Raw genomic sequence first — 17,414 nt, forward strand, 5'->3', positions numbered from 1 at the left:
CCCAATGTCTATCACCCAGACACCCCATCCCTCCCACCCCCCACCACTCCAGCAACCCTTAGTCTGTTTCCTGAGATTAAGAATTCCTCATATTAGTGAGGTCATCTGATACATGTCTTTCTCTGATTGACTTATTTCACTCAGCATAATACCCTTCAGGTCCATCCACGACGTTGCAAATGGCTTAATAGGCCCTGACAATATTTTAGTAGCTTTTCTAGAATACTAGTGCTTTTGAAACAGAAAAAGTGTTACCACCTAAAATAACGTTACCAAAAATTAGGTTAGTAAATAGAAGAGCCTCAGTTGGGATTTTTGTCCCTAACTTTTTCTTTAATGAAAAAGAGCATCTGCTATCAAATGTCAAATGGCAGTAAGTCAATGACCAATATCAAGTCATTATTACTAGCATATTACATTAATTACTATTAATAGAATGCATATTTTGGTACACACATATGCTTGATGTTATATAACTTATGTATAATATATTTTCTACCTGGAGAATTATCCTGAATTAAAACAACAGCATTAAATATTTCCATAGACCATGAGTTGTAGGAGTTTTGCCACATGAACATGTTTGGGAACTAGTGCTGTATTTATAAAAGTTAATGGTGGCAGAGTCCCAAATGTTCAGAAAAACAGCTTGTGTTAGATATTAAACAAGGGACCAACAGGATGTACAATTCCAGGCAGAGTATTTCTGTTACCTGACACCGGGGGTCGGCCAACAATTCCAGGGATTTTTCTTCCCTAGGTGTAATTAGAGAGCATATTCACTCTTTCAGGTGACTACTTTCATCTAAGTTTCAACTGTAAGTGAACAACATAAGTGGACTGTCAGAAGATACTGATTTATAAATGGTACCTTTTCTTTATCAACATTACCAGCCACAATCTATAGCCACACATACTTGAAGTCAAAAGCTTTCTACAAGGTTCAGGTAGTACATTCAGTGTGACTGACAATGTCACTTGGGAAATATCTACAGCTGTGTCAGTGCAGTTCTCAAATGTAAACCAAAGACCCCCGGCTCCTCTCTCTTCTTCCCTTTCCAACTACTTATATGTGTGAAGCTAAAATTTCTTCAAAAGTTTCAACCAAAATAATACATCAAAACAGAGAAAATACAGAAGCAGTTAAGATTCCAGCTGTCTTCTATTAAGCCATACATTAAGCAGATTTGCAAAATAAAAGTAATGTCACTCTCAGTTTTGGGGGGAAAATAGGTCTCATAAAAACTTATGTTAACATAATAGGCTTATGACTGTTATTTTTAATGAATTACTTTTAAATGTCTCCATTTTCATTTCCCAAACACTATGTTATCAATAGATATAATCAATCCATATGAACAAAAGCTCTTTGGGTCCTCAATGAATTTAATATACAAGAGTCCTCAAATAAAAAAATTTAAGAACCACTGTTTTGGAGGAACTCAAAAGATATATTATAGTTACCCACAGCATGAGAGAGGCCCAATGCAGGAAAGCCTTAATGTGACACTTCCTCATCAAAATTCATCTTTGAAATATGAGAGTCAGTTATATAGACAAATCCAGTAAAAAGAAAACCTTAAAGGAAATTAAAATTAAAAAACAAAAAAATCACTCCGCTTTTTATCCAAACAGAGCTATTTAACCGTGCTCTAAAAACAGTTCCCTTTAAGTCCTACTCCATGCTAATATTTTTGTACAATTATAATTGTAGTACAAATAGAATGATCTGCCTTTTTGATCACTTAACATTGTACCTAATAATCTTCCCAGAAGACACATAATCTATCATTTTCATAGATAGAGAATTGCAACGCACAGCTATATACAAATGTAAAAGTTCAGCAAACTGTACACTTAAGGTTTCTACACTATGCTAAAAAAAATAATTCAACTGACGAAAATCTTAATGGACCATTGATATTCCAGAATTTACTTAACCTAGTCCTTATTTCTGGCTATTTAGACTACTACTTTTTCTGAGAGATCATGCTACAGTGAACATCAGATACCAGGATTGACTCTTTCTTTAAATCCTTTCCTTAAACAGAGCTTTATGAGGGTGACTACTCTGATAAAAATTATGTACTTTTTATAAAGCCACCCACAATTTTAGTCAGTTTGACGGCTTGGTCCCAACAAAGGACAGGATGCTACAGCATATCCCATTTCTTTCTCAATTATTCCTTAAAAATAAAGAGGATTTTACAAACCTGAAACAGCCATGAGTTCAACTTAGAATTTACTTAAGAATATCTAGCCTTCTACAGATGAAAGTCAGCATGATGTGTCAAGCCTAACCTGGGACTCAGTCATAGCTGTGAACGTAAAGTCACAGGGCAAAGTCTTCTCTCCGCTGGACTTAAGCTGCCTGGTAAACTGAGGTTATTGTTATGAGCTAAACTGTGTCTTCCCCAAATTCATATGCTAAACTTCAAAATATGACTGCATTTTGTGATAGGACCTTTTAAGAGGTGATTAGGTTAAAATGAGGTCAGTAGGGTGGGCACTTAATGATGTGACTGGTGTCCTTCTAAGAAGAGATTAGGACAGAGAGACACCAGGGTTGCACATGTACAGAGGGATGATCGTGTGAAAAGTAATCGAGCAGGCAGCCACCTGGAAGCCAAGGACAGGCGCCCCAGAAGAACCCAAATTCAACAACTTTGAGAAAATAAATTTCTGTGCTTTAAGCTGCTTAGTCTGTGCTATGTTGTCACTGCAGCCCTAGCAAACTACTGGTTACCAATATGACCCCTGAGGACATATCCCTGCTCTTCCCAGTCAACTCCAAACGTTCCTTTTACAGATAAAGAAACCAACTCTTTGCGGTTTTCACCTGTGACTGCAAAGCAAAGGGAAGATCAAGGAAGAACAGATCTCATCACACCAAAGCTCTTTCCATCATATTACAAGAATAATTACAAATCAGAGTCCTAGATATTTCTGAGATCAATACCAAAGACCAACAATCTAATCTTAAATCAATTAATTTCTGGGACACAACTCTTGAGGAGGCTCAAAATCAGCCAGTAGTTTTGAACAACAATGTGTTTAGCTGCAAAGTTTTGGAAAATACTGTACCAGTCATTCCTGCTATACAAAAGACGTGCCTTCAAAGAAAAACAATCAGGATAATTTAAAGACACAAGGGCTCTGAATGAATGAGAGGAAGAACTTGCTTCTGGCAGGGAGATGAAGCTAATTTTAACAGCTTTCAAGGAAAACTGGGTATTGGGAATGAGGTCAAATGACCAGTAATACCAGATAGATGTTCACTCTGAACCACGGATAAAGAAATTTAATGAAAACTAGAACTTTCGGGTTCTCAAAGCTGACAACTTACAGAAAAGGATGGAAGAGACTGGTGAGTGTTACAGAACAGTTTAAGTAGGACTATGTGTTTATTTTAAATATCTAGGTCTCTGTAAATCTTCTATCCTTGGCATATTAAGTATTTCTTTGTTTAGCTTTCCGCTCTTAGTTGAAACTTTCTCAGCTAATCAAGGAGGTAAAGTACCCCAACATACCAGATGAGATGATGGCACAGCTTATTCACCTTGAAATTCACCAAAAATAACCCACAAAACTGCAACTGGTCAAATGATAACCATGAACAGCATTAGTTATTAACCACTGAAGTCTAGGGATTTGCTTTATATAGGAATTCACGTGTAAACGGTAACAGCACTTTCCTCCCTCAAAACCTTCACCCCTCACAAAAAAAGAAATTTGTTTGGGTTTGGGGAAGATTAACTTAGTAGGAGAAGTTGAATTATAATTAGAGTCAGGCAAAATATTCAAAATTCCTCAGCATGCTGATCTTATACTTGATGGCCAAAACGGTAGTGGTAGGTGGCCTAGAAAACCATATGGAGACATGATGAAAACAGTGATTTCAAGAAGTCCTAGTTAAGGTATATATGGAGAGCAATAAACCACTTGGAATCTATTTTTGAAATCTTTTTATACTTTTTAAATGTGCTCCAAAAATTATATTGTGCTATAAACTGAAATTGCAATGACATACAAATTTGTTCAGAATATAGTTTGCAATTATAATGCAGTTTCTAGTTCATCAAGTCCATAATGTTACAGTACCAGTAATTAGTAAATGCCTGGACACATAGGGTCTCAATACTTAAAGGTACGAAGAAACAACTGAAGAAGAGGAAGCTGTTAGACAAAAAGCTAGCACTTAAAAAGAACCACTGGATATAGAGATAATTAGGTAAGAGTCTGCAGAGGTGTATCCCTTAATAATGGCAAAGAGAAGACAGCATGACAAGCCATACAGCAGAGAGGTGCTTTTTGAGACTGACAAAGTTATACATTAACCTCTTGACTCATTTTTCCTATGGTGGTGAATGCACAAAGATGACTGTCCTAGACAAAGCTAGGAAAGTTCAAAATTAATAGTTAAAAGTCAAATGCTTTCCTCTTAATTGCCTATCATCATGTGATCAGATTTCTCTAAAAAGGAAAACAAAACAAAAAACACAGGAATGTTTAAGGTCTCCTATGCATTATCTTTAAAAAAAAAAAAAATTTTTTTTTAGAACAAAAGAGAGAGAGAGCATGTGCACAAGTGAGCATGCGGGGCGGGGGAGGGAGAGGGAGGGAGAGAATCTTAAGCAGGCTCCAGCCCAACGTGGAGCCAAACGTGGGGCTGGATCTCATGACCCTGAAATCATGACCTGAGCCCAAATCAAGAGTCAGACACTCAACCAACTGAGCCACCCAGGAGCCCCTCCTATACACTATATCCTATTTCAATCTTATTTACTACACAACAACCAAGAAAAGTCATCATTATAATGCCCATTTTACAGATTCAAAAACAGATTTCATTATCCTCTTAATGCCTCAGGGCTAGTGGTAGGCTGATTTCAGATATACACTATCCCAATCCTTTAAAGTCCATTCCTTTGCCATTCATCATCAGGTACCCCAAGTAATAAATAAGCAGAACAGATTACTGAAGCTGCAAAGTCAAAAAAGCTCAAATCCATCCACATTCATCTGCCCTATGACCCAACAATACCATTCCAAGGTATACACCAGGAGATACAAATGTCCATGTTCACCAAAAGACATACAAGAATGTTCATAGGCATCTTTAACACAACAGATCCAAGCTGGAAACAATGCAATTGTCCATTAATAAGAGAACACATAAACAATGTATAATTTATTTACACAATGGAATATTATACACAAAAGAACCATTATTGATACATGTAACAACATGCATAAATCTCACAGGCAAAATGTTCCATGACAAAAGCTAAAATCAAAAGGACACCTAAAGAAGGAATCCAGAAAGTTCAAGAACTAACACCACTAACTGAAGATGATAGATATCTGAATGATGGTTACCTTGTGGCATAAAAAAAAAATATTGTCTGAGAATGAGGACCTTCCGAGATTTCTGACAGAATATTTTATGTCGATCTAGGTGGTGGATACACGGGTATATACATACCTAAAAATTCATCAAGCTGTATACTTAAGATTACTGCACTTATATGACTGGATGTTTAATCTCAAAAAGTTTTCAGAAAGTGGCAAAGATAGGCAGAGTGATACCATTTACATTTAAATGAAGAATAACTTTTATTAGCACTGGGAGCAGAATCTGGAAGTTCCGTGAAATCTGTACCGCTCCTCAGATATACTGTTACTGCCAGGGAGCAGCTGGGAAGTTTACCTCTTAAAAATGAAGCTGCACATTAATTTGGTCGGGGGCAAGTACCCAAGTCAGGGTACTGTGTTACCACTTGGGGGGCAAGAGTCTCAGAGGAATGACTCGAGCCGAGGCTGGGCGGTAAGAAGACACCGAAGACATGCAGGAAGACACAAGGAGCAGGGGAAGGACACTGGAAGAAATAGAGGCTATATATTCTGGAAACACAACTTCTGCTTCAGAAGATTGAAGACAAAATGGGAAACGTACCAACAGCTGTTCTCTAGTTTGTGAATTTTTTTTAATTGTACAAAATGCACTTATAGATAAACGTACTTGTAGTCCCTCCTGCCCCCCTCCCCCATTTGCTTTAACACCAACACACAAGTCTGAAGTATAGCTGACTCTTGAACAGTGTGGAGTTAGAGACACTGACCACACCCTTGCAGTCGAAAAATCCATGTATAACTTTTGGGCCCCCAAACCTTAACTCCTAACAGCTTACTGTTGACCAGAGCCTAACCAATAATACTCAATTAACATGTATATTGTAAATTATAAGTATTATATACCATACTCTTATAATAAAGTAAGCTAGAGGAGAAAATGGTAAGAAAATCATAAGAGAAGGGGCGCCTGGGTGGCTCAGTTGGTTAAGCGACTGCCTTCGGCTCAGGTCATGATCCTGGAGTCCCGGGATCGAGTCCCGCATCGGGCTCCCTGCTCAGCAGGGAGTCTGCTTCTCCCTCTGACCCTCCTCCCTCTCATGCTCTCTGTCTCTCATTCTCTCTCTTGCAAATAAATAAAATCTTAAAAAAAAAAAATTTAAAAAAAAAAGAAAATCATAAGAGAAAACACATTTACAGTACTATATTCTACTCATTGAAAACAATCCATGAATAAGTGGACAATGTGTAAGTGAACCCTTGTTGTTCAATGGTCCACTGTACATAAGCTACCACTAAGCAGACGTGAAGGAGGTACCAGGGAGAGAGGAAAGGAGGGCTGATGGACAGCAAGGTCACAACTGTGGGGGTATAAATAGTGCATGGCTCCAAAAGCCTCCATCTCTTGCTGCTTTAGATTTACTGGCTGGTTTTGTTTTTTGGTTTTTTTAGTGACTTTTTTTAATGCCAGTGCCCTAAATTCTTGATTGCCTGCTGCATTAACTTGGCACATTTTAAAGTCTGCACTCTCTAAATGTCTGCACGTTGGTAGGCTAACCAAGAGACAAGAGCCTGCTACTTTCCTTAACCAAAGTCCTGAAAGGAGCAGCCCACTGTTATTATCTCTGAAGCTCTTTTGAAATGTAACCACCCTTGCTGAAATTATCCCACATTTGTGTACTCTTTTTTTTTTTTTTTAAAGATTTTATTTATTTATTTGACAGAGAGAGACACAGCGAGAGAGGGAACACAAGCAGGGGGAGTGGGAGAGGGAGAAGGAGGCTTCCCGTGGAGCAGGGAGCCCGATGCGGGGCTTGATCCCAGAACCCTGGGGTCATGACCTGAGCCAAAGGCAGACGCTTAACGACTGAGCCACCCAGGCGCCCCACCACATTTGTGTACTCTTACGGATTCTGAAACGACCTGGTTCTTATGCTGGATCATTTTCCATGCTGGCAACACATCTCTCAGAACCCAGAACTGACTTACATACAATTCATAAGAAACCTCTTTCTTATCTACCTGGACCCTCTCAGTTTCTCCTGGATGATGAATTTCTTTCATAAACAAGGTGAATCACTTCTAGTCAACAATCCAAGATTCAACTACCTCAAACTGTCACATTCATATGTAAGAACATGAGAGAATGCGAAATTAAAATGCTATAGATCAGAGGCCATACAAATATAATCCATCTCCCCAAAGGCCCCAGCACTTGCCCAGCTGAAGACCAAACTCCAGACAAAGACAAAAGCTCTTCTAGCTGTAATTGGTTTGTAAAAACCAAAGTTTATCTACTGCCCACCGGCATTTATCAGCTCTAATACTTCAAAGGCTGATACAAGAGCTCATTTTATTTGAGCTCCACAAATCCTTGAACATTCATAAGTATTTTTCAATTCAAATTCAAATGAATATTATTTTATTGAGGACATATGTTTTTAAAAAATTAACAAGACTATTCCATTACCAAACCCAGAACACAAGTATTCGTGGGTAGCATACTCCTGGTACTTGTGTGTAATGCTCCTACATTCATATAGCGCTACAATCCCATTATCCCCAGGCTTAAATTAATAAAATTGTTTGTCTTGTCAGCTTGTGTTACACGATGTACAAACTTGTTAGATAATCAGCAGAGGCATGACAATTCATTATCCTACAGGGAGCCGGTCTGAACCCAGCAGCTTCCGCTCTCAGACAGAGCGAGAGCCACCACATCAAATGAGAGCAGCCGTTACTGCCAGTTGCCGCACATTCTGAAGGGCACAGACACAGAAACTCGGCATACATCCTTCTCTTCACCAGCAGCAAGAGATTTTTAAATTTCACTCCCAGATACAAAGCACCTATGGCTGCCCAGTATCAGCAGGACTATATTTTGAGAAGCCTCTGAAACAAGACAGCTTCAGCTTATTCTGAGGCTCGGATTGGCTGGCAAGAGTAAAGATGCAGTCAGATGGGATAGTGGGTTGTAACATCAGCACTTGGCTCGCTCAAATCACCAAATGTTATTCTTCTCCAGCAAAGATGGGGGATGGGGGAAAGGTAGGGGAGAAATGAACCCTTTCAAACAGCAGAACTTCGCTTTGATGCAGCTTCAATCAGATGCCTCCACACGACAACTGCACAGAGGCAGGCATTTAGCCGTCACTCCACCAGCTGTGGAAGAACCAGATGTTACTCCTCTTAGGATCCATGCTACCCAATATAAACAATGCTGCACTGAGTTAGGTAGGCAGGAATCTACTCCAGAATTTCAGGTAACAGGAAGAAGATGCCAGTTACAAAATATACTTCTTGGCATCATTCACCTGAAATACAAGTTGGTGGCAGATGGAAGACCATACTCCAATCGTTTTTCTGTAGGTTACAGAGTCACCTCTGCAACTTGGCCCCAGAGCTAAGTACTGATATGCAAACCAGAACAAGTCCATGGACCCAAAGGGATTTGTTCAGATCTAAAAGAAATGAGCTTTTGGAAAAGTAAAAATGCTAATAAAAATAAGACCCACAACTTGAATACTATATTCCCTATAGACCCACCACACCAGTGTGAATTTTTTGCAGGCCAAAAGTAGTTTGACATTTCTCCCCATAGTAAAGGAATATGGGTTCTCCATTTGGGGCCGGATAAATCTGGCCATCCACCAAGTCTGTGGTATTGTTTCAAAATGCTGTCTCTCTCTTTCTCTCTCTCTCTCACTGGGAGAGGATGATAATCTCCTACCTCATTGTCAAATGTGGCTGTGTGGTTTATAAAAGCCTTCCTTGGGGAAGGATTATACATCGCTGTCCTGGTGAATTCAGAATGGCCAGGGAAATGGAAATGAGTCAGCTCTTGGTTGCCATGTCTGTCTTTCCCTCCGCTATGATACTGGTAAGAGCCCAGATAATGAATGATCTATCAGCCTAAGTCCCAAAGTGAAGAATACATGAAGCAGAGCCATAGCTTACCTATGATGGATAGATGAGTGAGAAATAAACCTCTACTTTTTATAAGCTACAGAGCTTTGTAACTGCAACAGAACTTAGCTAACATGGAATAAGTAAAGGCTACAGAAAATTTGGTCCCAGCAAATGCTGCAGTAAAAAGCAACAAAACATCCAATCAGCGGCAGAACAGGATCTTCCAAAGAATGATGGCTCATGTTAGGAAAGCAAAATTCTTTTATTCTACCTGACCTCCTCAACCTGAGCCCTATTTTCACTCAAGAAGATAATCTATACAATTCCAACACAGCAGTCATTTTCTATTCTCAAAACAGAAAACACTGTGATGCAAAATGACACGCATACTCAGAAAGTCTAGTATCTGTTTTATCTTTCTCTGCTTCCTATTTTGCTATAAGGCTGCTAGATCCAATTCACTTCTAATTGATAATCTACTTTGGGCTAAATGTGAATAAAATATGAATAAATAGGCTCTAAGGGCTCCAGGGACCTCTACAGAAAGCTAATTTTTCTTAAAGGATTTTTATTTACTTATTGGAGAGAGAGAGGATGAACGAGTGGAGGGAGAGGCAGAGGGAGAGGGAGAAGCAGATTCCCCCCTCCCTGAGCACAGAGCCCAACACGGGGCTCGATCCCAGGACCCTGAGATCATGACCTGAGCTGAAATCAAGAGTGGGCCGCTTAACCGACTAAGCTACCCAGGAGCCCCTGAAAGCTAATTTTTAAGAAGATACCTATTTTGGCTCTTCAGGAGTCAAAACTTTACTTTCTCACTGTGATCGGGATAAGGTGAGGTATGACAAAGGAAGTAACCATATTAGCAGGAATCAATTGTTACAAAATTTTATTAGCTATACAGGGTTCAAGAGACAAGACACGTAAAGAGTTGAAGCACATTTCAGCGTCAGGAAAATTCTGAGTCCTAAGAAGGCAGAATACAACAAACAGCACCTTAATGAAAGTAATAATGGGGAAGGAAAATCCAGGAACCAGAGTGTTCCACCTTACTTTGTTTAAACATTTTGGATTTTCTGCCAAAGAATCAAAAGATCTATCAGAAATGAGGACAAGAAATCCCTTCTTGTCCTCCCCTTACCACAGCCCTTTTACAGAACCAATAATCATAACAGAATAAGAAAGGATTTGGTTGGGGGCTGGAGGTAGGGAGTGTGGGGGAGAAGGGACTTTTTCAATTAAAAAAATTTTTTTAAGAAAAATCCACATCTCAATTTTCATGCCCAACACACCTACATACAACATCAGGCTTCCCAGCATCCAAGGCTCCAATGGGCCTGTTGTGTACCACCTCTGCTCTTTGCGAGATTAAAGTCCACTGTTTCCTATTATCATTATGGCTGTTAGTAAAAATTTCCTCCCAAAAGCACAAATACTCCAGTAAGAATGTAAAACAGGTCGTTCAGAACCCAGTCTCTTCTATACCAAACTCTGAGTTTAGATACCCAACAAGAATTCATTATCCAGGAGTAGGCACTGAACCTTTGGTCCTCTGAAACCCTGAAGGGGGATGCTATTTGTCCCTAAAAAAGCTGGGAGTGAGTTGAGATCACTGGGTCAATACCACGTCTGTCTCCAAGCTGCCAAACCACACAAACAAGAGTTCAGGGGAAAAACAAAACCAAAAACTGAAACAAAAAACAGCTCCCGATCAATGCTAAGCCAGCTATCTTCAAAGAGACACTCCTGAGAGAGCAACAGAGGGAAAAGAAGGCCAAGTCAGATACAGAAGCCAACGCCCAAAACCTTATACTAGGGGGTCAGCAAACTCCTGCCCACTGGCCAAATCTCACCTGCCACCTATTTCTGTATGGTGTGTGAGCTGAAAATGGTTTTTTTATGGGGGGGGGTGGTCAAAGAATTGAGTGGTTGTGACAAACTGTATGGCCCACAAAGCTTAATATTTACTTAAACTATTTACTATCTAGCCCCTTATAGAAGAAAACGTACCAACCCCTACCTTCTACCCTCTAAATTCCCCCTCTGTTCCCCTCCCCACAAGAATAGAGTCTGTAAGTCCAGAGCTCACCACTAGAACCACCGAGAAGCAGAGCAGCCAGTCCAATAGTGAGAGGCTGGCTGGGTGGGACCCTAGAGGAAAGCAGTCAGACTCATCTTAAGGTTTCCCATGTCTGGCGCACAAGAGGTATTTAATAAAGTGTGTCAGTGGATGGCTTGTGAATATAACCATTCTGACGGTTCTGCAACGAAACTCCCCGCCCTCACAGGTTTACCAAACACCCACCCCCTCCAAATTTCTACATGCTCATTTTTAGAAACCACAAGACACCACCAGAGAGCAGAATGAAAACCATTCTTTTGATTTATATGGAGACCAGCACAACCAGTACAATTCCTGCTATAATAAACTCTCCAGTTCTATCTGGAAGACAGTATCTTAGGATGTTGACAAAGAAGGAGAAGATGAGAAGGGGAGAGGCTGAAATGCTCCATCTAACAACATGGCTGGCTCAGCTGGATCCCAGCCAATACACAGCCCCGTGGATCAGATATTCACAGAGCAGCAAGTAGAAAGGAAGGGGAGTGGGGCAAGCACCAGCCTTGCACTCGGATTCTACTTGTGATTCAGGAACAGCTGCACACTGGGTAATGCTCCTGCGAGCTGTCAGCTGGGGAAGCGCTGTGCCTCATCCTCACTAAGAGCTCCGGCTGCAAACCCGCTCACGCTATTTGGACAGCCAATTGCCCGTGACTAGGCCAGTGTCCAGAGGGTGCTGAGGAACCAGGGAATGCAACAGGGTCATCTGTTCATAACAACAATCCTGGAAAACTGCAAGGACACTCCTTATTTTCCAAGTCCTGCCCTAGCGAAGGATTTGCCAAAGTAGGGATATTGCTGTGAGTCACACAGAACCCCACACCATTATCTTTCAAACAAATGAGGACATTGAGGCCAGTCTCTCTAGAAAGAATGTCCATAGGCCAAACGGAAGCTAGAACCTAAGGTTCCCTCCACCAAGTTCTTTCCCTCCCCCTCCCAAATCAGTAGCTTTGTCTGCCTTAGAAAACCTTTCCCATTCTAATCCATCCCTCAAATAATATATATATATATAAAGTCAGAGAAAACACTAGGGATGGTACAGAGTTTGACATGGACAGTGCACAGTCAGAAGGGCCAGCTTCCATTCCTCACCTGATATTCCAAACAACGCATACCCTCCTAGGTAATGGGCTAAGATACCAAACGTCTCAAGTGCTCAAAGCCAAGTGAAAAGCTGTGAAAGCCATCCAGGGAAGCTAAGAATGCTTCTTTTGAACCAAGTCGGACCATCTGTAACCTGAAGTTAGGTAGCTTTTGCCCCTTTCAACAAGAAGTGAGACGGAATGGGCCCTGACCAAAAAAAATGCTGCCTCAGAAATAAAACCCCAACCCTGCTTAAAATGGATGTGTTTGCTTGTATTGTCCAATTCTGTAGATTGGCTTCAGTAACATCAAAACATCTAGAATGGTCTGCCCTCAACAGAGCCACTGGTAAACCAGGAAAATTCTACTACCAACCCATATTACCATTACACACAGCCCAGAATGAGGACTTGTAAATGGAAGGGAAGAAGACTATGGAGTGCAAAGATACTAGTACAAACTCATCCTTTTAGAAATTTCCTACATTATACTTTTGACTTTCTGCCAGTCTCCGGTTTGAGGGGTAAGGGGTGTTAGGTGGTAGTAATGACTGTCAAAATTCTCTAGCACAGTAGCCTCAGACTCCAGGTCTAATATCCCTTATCCACAATTTGAACTCCAAAAAGCTCTAAAAATCAAAAGACTGTAACTTAACCTAACCTGAACCGAGTTGCTGCAAAACCTGACAGATGGGAGGCCACTTTAAAGTCTTTACCCGAAGTCGTGTGAATATTCATGTTTCACTGCAGATATATTAACATGTTGAATTACAGGGTTGCTATCCACAACTCCACTGAGGGTATTATGCAATTAATATACCATAGCTGTACTATATAATACAACCTTTCTCAAATCCAAAAACCTCTAAGTTCAGAAACATCTGACCTTAGGAGATTTCTGACAGGGAATTGTGGTTTGTACTTCCTGATTCTTTCTCTTCACTCCACCAGTGGCCAGCCGGGACTCTTTCCACTTCTGGGAACCAGCACACTGAGCGCCTCCAAATCCTCCAGCCCAACCCTCAAGCTTTCTCAAGACTTATTCTCTGACCCATCTGCAGCATGTGCACTGGATTAACAATAAACCTCAGTGCAGATCAGAAAATTTTTGTTGCCACATATTTTGTTAAGCTACACCTCACGTTTTTCCCACTCCCTGCTTGAACACTCCCACCTGTAGGTTGTGCCAGCTTCTCGGAAGCTGAACTTCCTGTGGTTCCCCAGTCTCTCAAGCCAGCTCCACTTCTATTTATCCAGTAACTAAATTATCTCCCAGCATCAAAATCTTACATCTATTGACAAATCCATATCCACTAATCTACAATTTAACCATTCCCTCCCAAATTTAATGGATCAACAAACTTTGCTGACACTTCATGGCATGAACACTCTTGCATCTTTTCCTTACGCATGTCTACTACCTGATTTTCTGACTCTCCATTCATCACTAATACCACCAAAAACCACCTCACTGGCCCTCCACTGTAGTGTCTTCTTCAGTCTAAACTGCACTCTGCCACAAGATGAATATTCTGAACCCTTCTCTTTGATCATAAACACCTGCTCTAAAACCTTCAAAGGCTTCTCCGCCAATAGAATGAAGCCAAAACTACCCACCCCACAGTGTAGCTTTTGAGATCTTTCAATTTTGGTTCTAAGCAAAATTTCCAAACTTATCTTCTTAAAGCTAGAAATACATCTGAATCAATGGGGAATTTTCTGATATATATCCATGTCTATATCCCCCCCCGCCCAGATATCTTGGTTTAAGTAAGAGGGCTGCTACCCCCAGACTGTTCCTTATTGTTGCTCTTTGTATTTTTTAAGTCCCTCCATGATTCCCATGTACATTCATGATTTGGGGGCCACTGATATAGAACACCATTTTTAGGGGCATCTGGCTGGCTCAGTTGGTAGAGCATGCAACTCTTGATCTCAGAGTTGTGGGTTTGAGCCCCACACTGGGTGTAGAGATTACTTAAAAATAAAAATTTAAAAATCTTTAAAAAGAAAAAATTTTTTTACTCCCAGTAGCTATGTATGCCTTGCACCTTCACTCACCTACCCTTCCAGTTCTACTAAAATGCTGTTTCTTCTACCGAGCCAGTCTGTTCTAACCCATTTGAAATGCTCTCTTCTGCCTCTTAACTATAGCAATTTCTAACAACCAGTTCATATAGTCTTCTAAAGTTATTTTCTACAGAAACAGAACGTTTGATAAGACACTTCTTTTAAAACCCTTTTATATGTTTAAGCTTGTTCAACTAGATCATAATTCAGAAAAAGACATATTTAAACACTTCTATTCTTCACGGCGTACTTGGTTTAATTCTCCCGCATTCTATTAGGGTGTATTTTGAAAACTTGTAAATTGATTTTAAAATTACTCTGCATATATCAGAGGCTTAACAGACTTTACTGGCTACCAATTCACACAAACAGCTGCCAGCATCCACCTGGCTGGTATGGTTATAGACCAGTACCTTAAGCAGGGTGGCAGTCAGTGCTCTGGACGTACATAACCATGCATACCAGCTTTGTCAGAGAAATCATATGACCAAGTATTCAAATCCATTTGCATGGAATCAGAAGGCAGGAGACATGAAGTCAACACAAAGATACAGGAGACCAGGTCAGGAAAGCAAAAGAAAACCACAGGCACGGTCTAACCAAGTTGGAATGACTCTCATGAGTGCCAGGTTCTTACTTCAGTATCTTGTTTTCATGTAAGCTTGTGTTTCCACTGGGCCAGAAACAAAGTCAAAGGAACAAGTCAGCACAACATTGACTTATTAGACAGTTGGCAACCAAATATATAAGATATAAAGGACCAAGATGTTTCCTAATCCAAAGCAATACAAAACACACATAGGAGTGAAGAAGGAGAACAATAACTACATTTGGCCATCATCATACAAAAATATATTAATTCTATGATTACCAAGATACACTGTTCTACCGTCTACAACATACAGTTTCTTCCTACATTAGTCAAATAAAAGTCAAAAAAGACAAAGCCCAACTAAGTGACAATATAATATGGTGATAATGATAATGATAATGGAAAGGCATCAGTTGTCTTCAGCTAAAGCACTGCTAAAAGTTATTACGGTGGCATGTCCTAAAAAATTAGTCCTTGTAAGAAAACACCATGCTGTGGGCCTATACAAGTAAGAGTCATTTCCTCAAACCACTAATGTTCAGTATTGTCAAATATGTCAACCAGGCTCTGATAACTGCTGTCAGCTAGAAAAAAAATTTTTTTTCTTTAAAGGATCTTCCAAGCTGGACATTAAGTTTTTGGATTACTGGACTCTAACTTCCCTCTAAGACTGTAGCTAGAGAAATCATTCATGTCCAGAGAACATATTCTCACAGAAACATCCCTCAATACCCAATGCCAATTCCCTGGAATACCCTGCAAGCCTGGAAAAGAAATGATACATTATAGTAATTGGCCATGTTAGGACACATGTTGGTGATCTACAGGAGTAAAAAACAGAAGGAAAAATTATTTCAAGTCCATGATTCCCCAGAGAAACAGGGCGGGAATTGCCACAGGCAATCTTACACTTAACAGAGTCCTTTCTATAGCCACATGTGCTATTTATATCCAAAGCATAGGACACAGGGCCTTTGACAATTCATTCAATGATAGGGTATGAAGGCACAGAGATGTTTGTCAATTTGAAGAACTTGGCCAACCTGGAAAGCAGCCCTGCAAATCACATTTTTCCTTCATTTCTATAAAATTTTAACTCTGCCACCTGAGCTACATACTCCACATATACAATCAAAAGACACCTTATGTGTACTGAGTGCAAAACCATTCATAAAGTGTTTATTCAATTATTCCAACGTAGGTTTTTTAAAAGTTATTTTAATACCAAAGAAAATATAGCACAAAACGTGCTAGCAAAGAAGCACAGAGCACTTTGCCTTGAAGTCCTATTGGTTACCTATAGTCGAACATTCCTAGCATAGGCTGACTCCTCAGGTGCCAAGACTGAATGTTAGCTGCCTTTATTAGCCATTTCTGCAACTCCCTCAAAGTGGCATGGACTGAAGGGAAAGAGACTGGACAGCAACAAAGCCACACACACCAGAGCATAAATGGGTATTTTTGTACTACCAGAGCTCGACTTCAGTCGTCTAGCCTAAAACACTACCGCACCTAAAGGATGAACATTCACAGGATGAAAGAAATGGTAAAGAAAAGGCCAGCCACGTAAAGCAATAAGAAGCATCTCCCAATGAAATAAGGCACAGAAAACTGGGAAGGAGGGAAACTTTCAATCTACCAGCAGGATGTCTGTGTTTCCATTCTTCTTTTCCATCTCTCATGCCCTCCACTGATGAGTCTGTGACATTACAAACAGATTTCTCATTTAAGCATTCATTGGTTCCTGCTATTCACTCCCACCTCAAATCACAATCCCTAGACTCTGAGGCACAACAACCCGTTGTTAGGGAAATGAATGTGAAGACCACAAGGGTGAGGGCTCAAAAGCTAGTTTAGCAGGCAAGAAAGAGCTGAAAGGAACTGTGTAAGAAAATTAAATTAAGACCTCTGCCTGATTCTGTAAGACAATGATATGACCAAACTATAGATTAAAGTATCTGTAAAATTACAACGCATCACACAATGGCAGACAGAGACTAATGCTATGAAACAAAGAAAATGGGGATTTCTAAAGACACAATTCTCAGCCATGGCCATTTCCTTTAAGGACTCCCTACTGTTTCCCCAGTGAGCTTAGGAGTGTTCAGCAGTACACACAGGTGTGCACACAATCGGAGCCTTCCCAGCAGATAAAGCTGAGTACTCCACCATGGCCTCAAAGCCTTCTCAATACCTGAGCACACACTGGAGATCAGATAGACAGGAGCTGAAGTTAGGGGCTCTGCTGGGGGCCCTCTGGTCTGACACCTCGCCAAACATTCAGACC

The 17,414-nt window shown here is 40.3% G+C and overlaps 1 protein-coding gene and 1 long non-coding RNA gene across 2 annotated transcripts in view; one reads left to right on the top strand and one right to left on the bottom strand.

Moving 5' to 3' along the window:
• LOC145716488 (uncharacterized) overlaps positions 1 to 13,550 on the top strand; it is an 87,770-nt gene extending 74,220 nt beyond the window's left edge. Inside the window, exon 3 of the long non-coding RNA XR_014139159.1 lies at positions 13,417 to 13,550. This is a non-coding gene — a long non-coding RNA (uncharacterized LOC145716488). The remainder of the gene's footprint in view (positions 1 to 13,416) is intronic.
• Positions 1 to 17,414, bottom strand: part of SND1 (staphylococcal nuclease and tudor domain containing 1) — a 404,590-nt gene that overhangs the window by 300,183 nt on the left and 86,993 nt on the right. The gene's annotated exons all lie outside the window — the stretch shown is intronic.

The sequence above is a fragment of the Leptonychotes weddellii genome, chromosome 12 (assembly GCF_054177405.1).
Source record: "Leptonychotes weddellii isolate Sample4059 chromosome 12, ASM5417740v2, whole genome shotgun sequence".
NCBI lineage: Eukaryota > Metazoa > Chordata > Mammalia > Carnivora > Phocidae > Leptonychotes > Leptonychotes weddellii.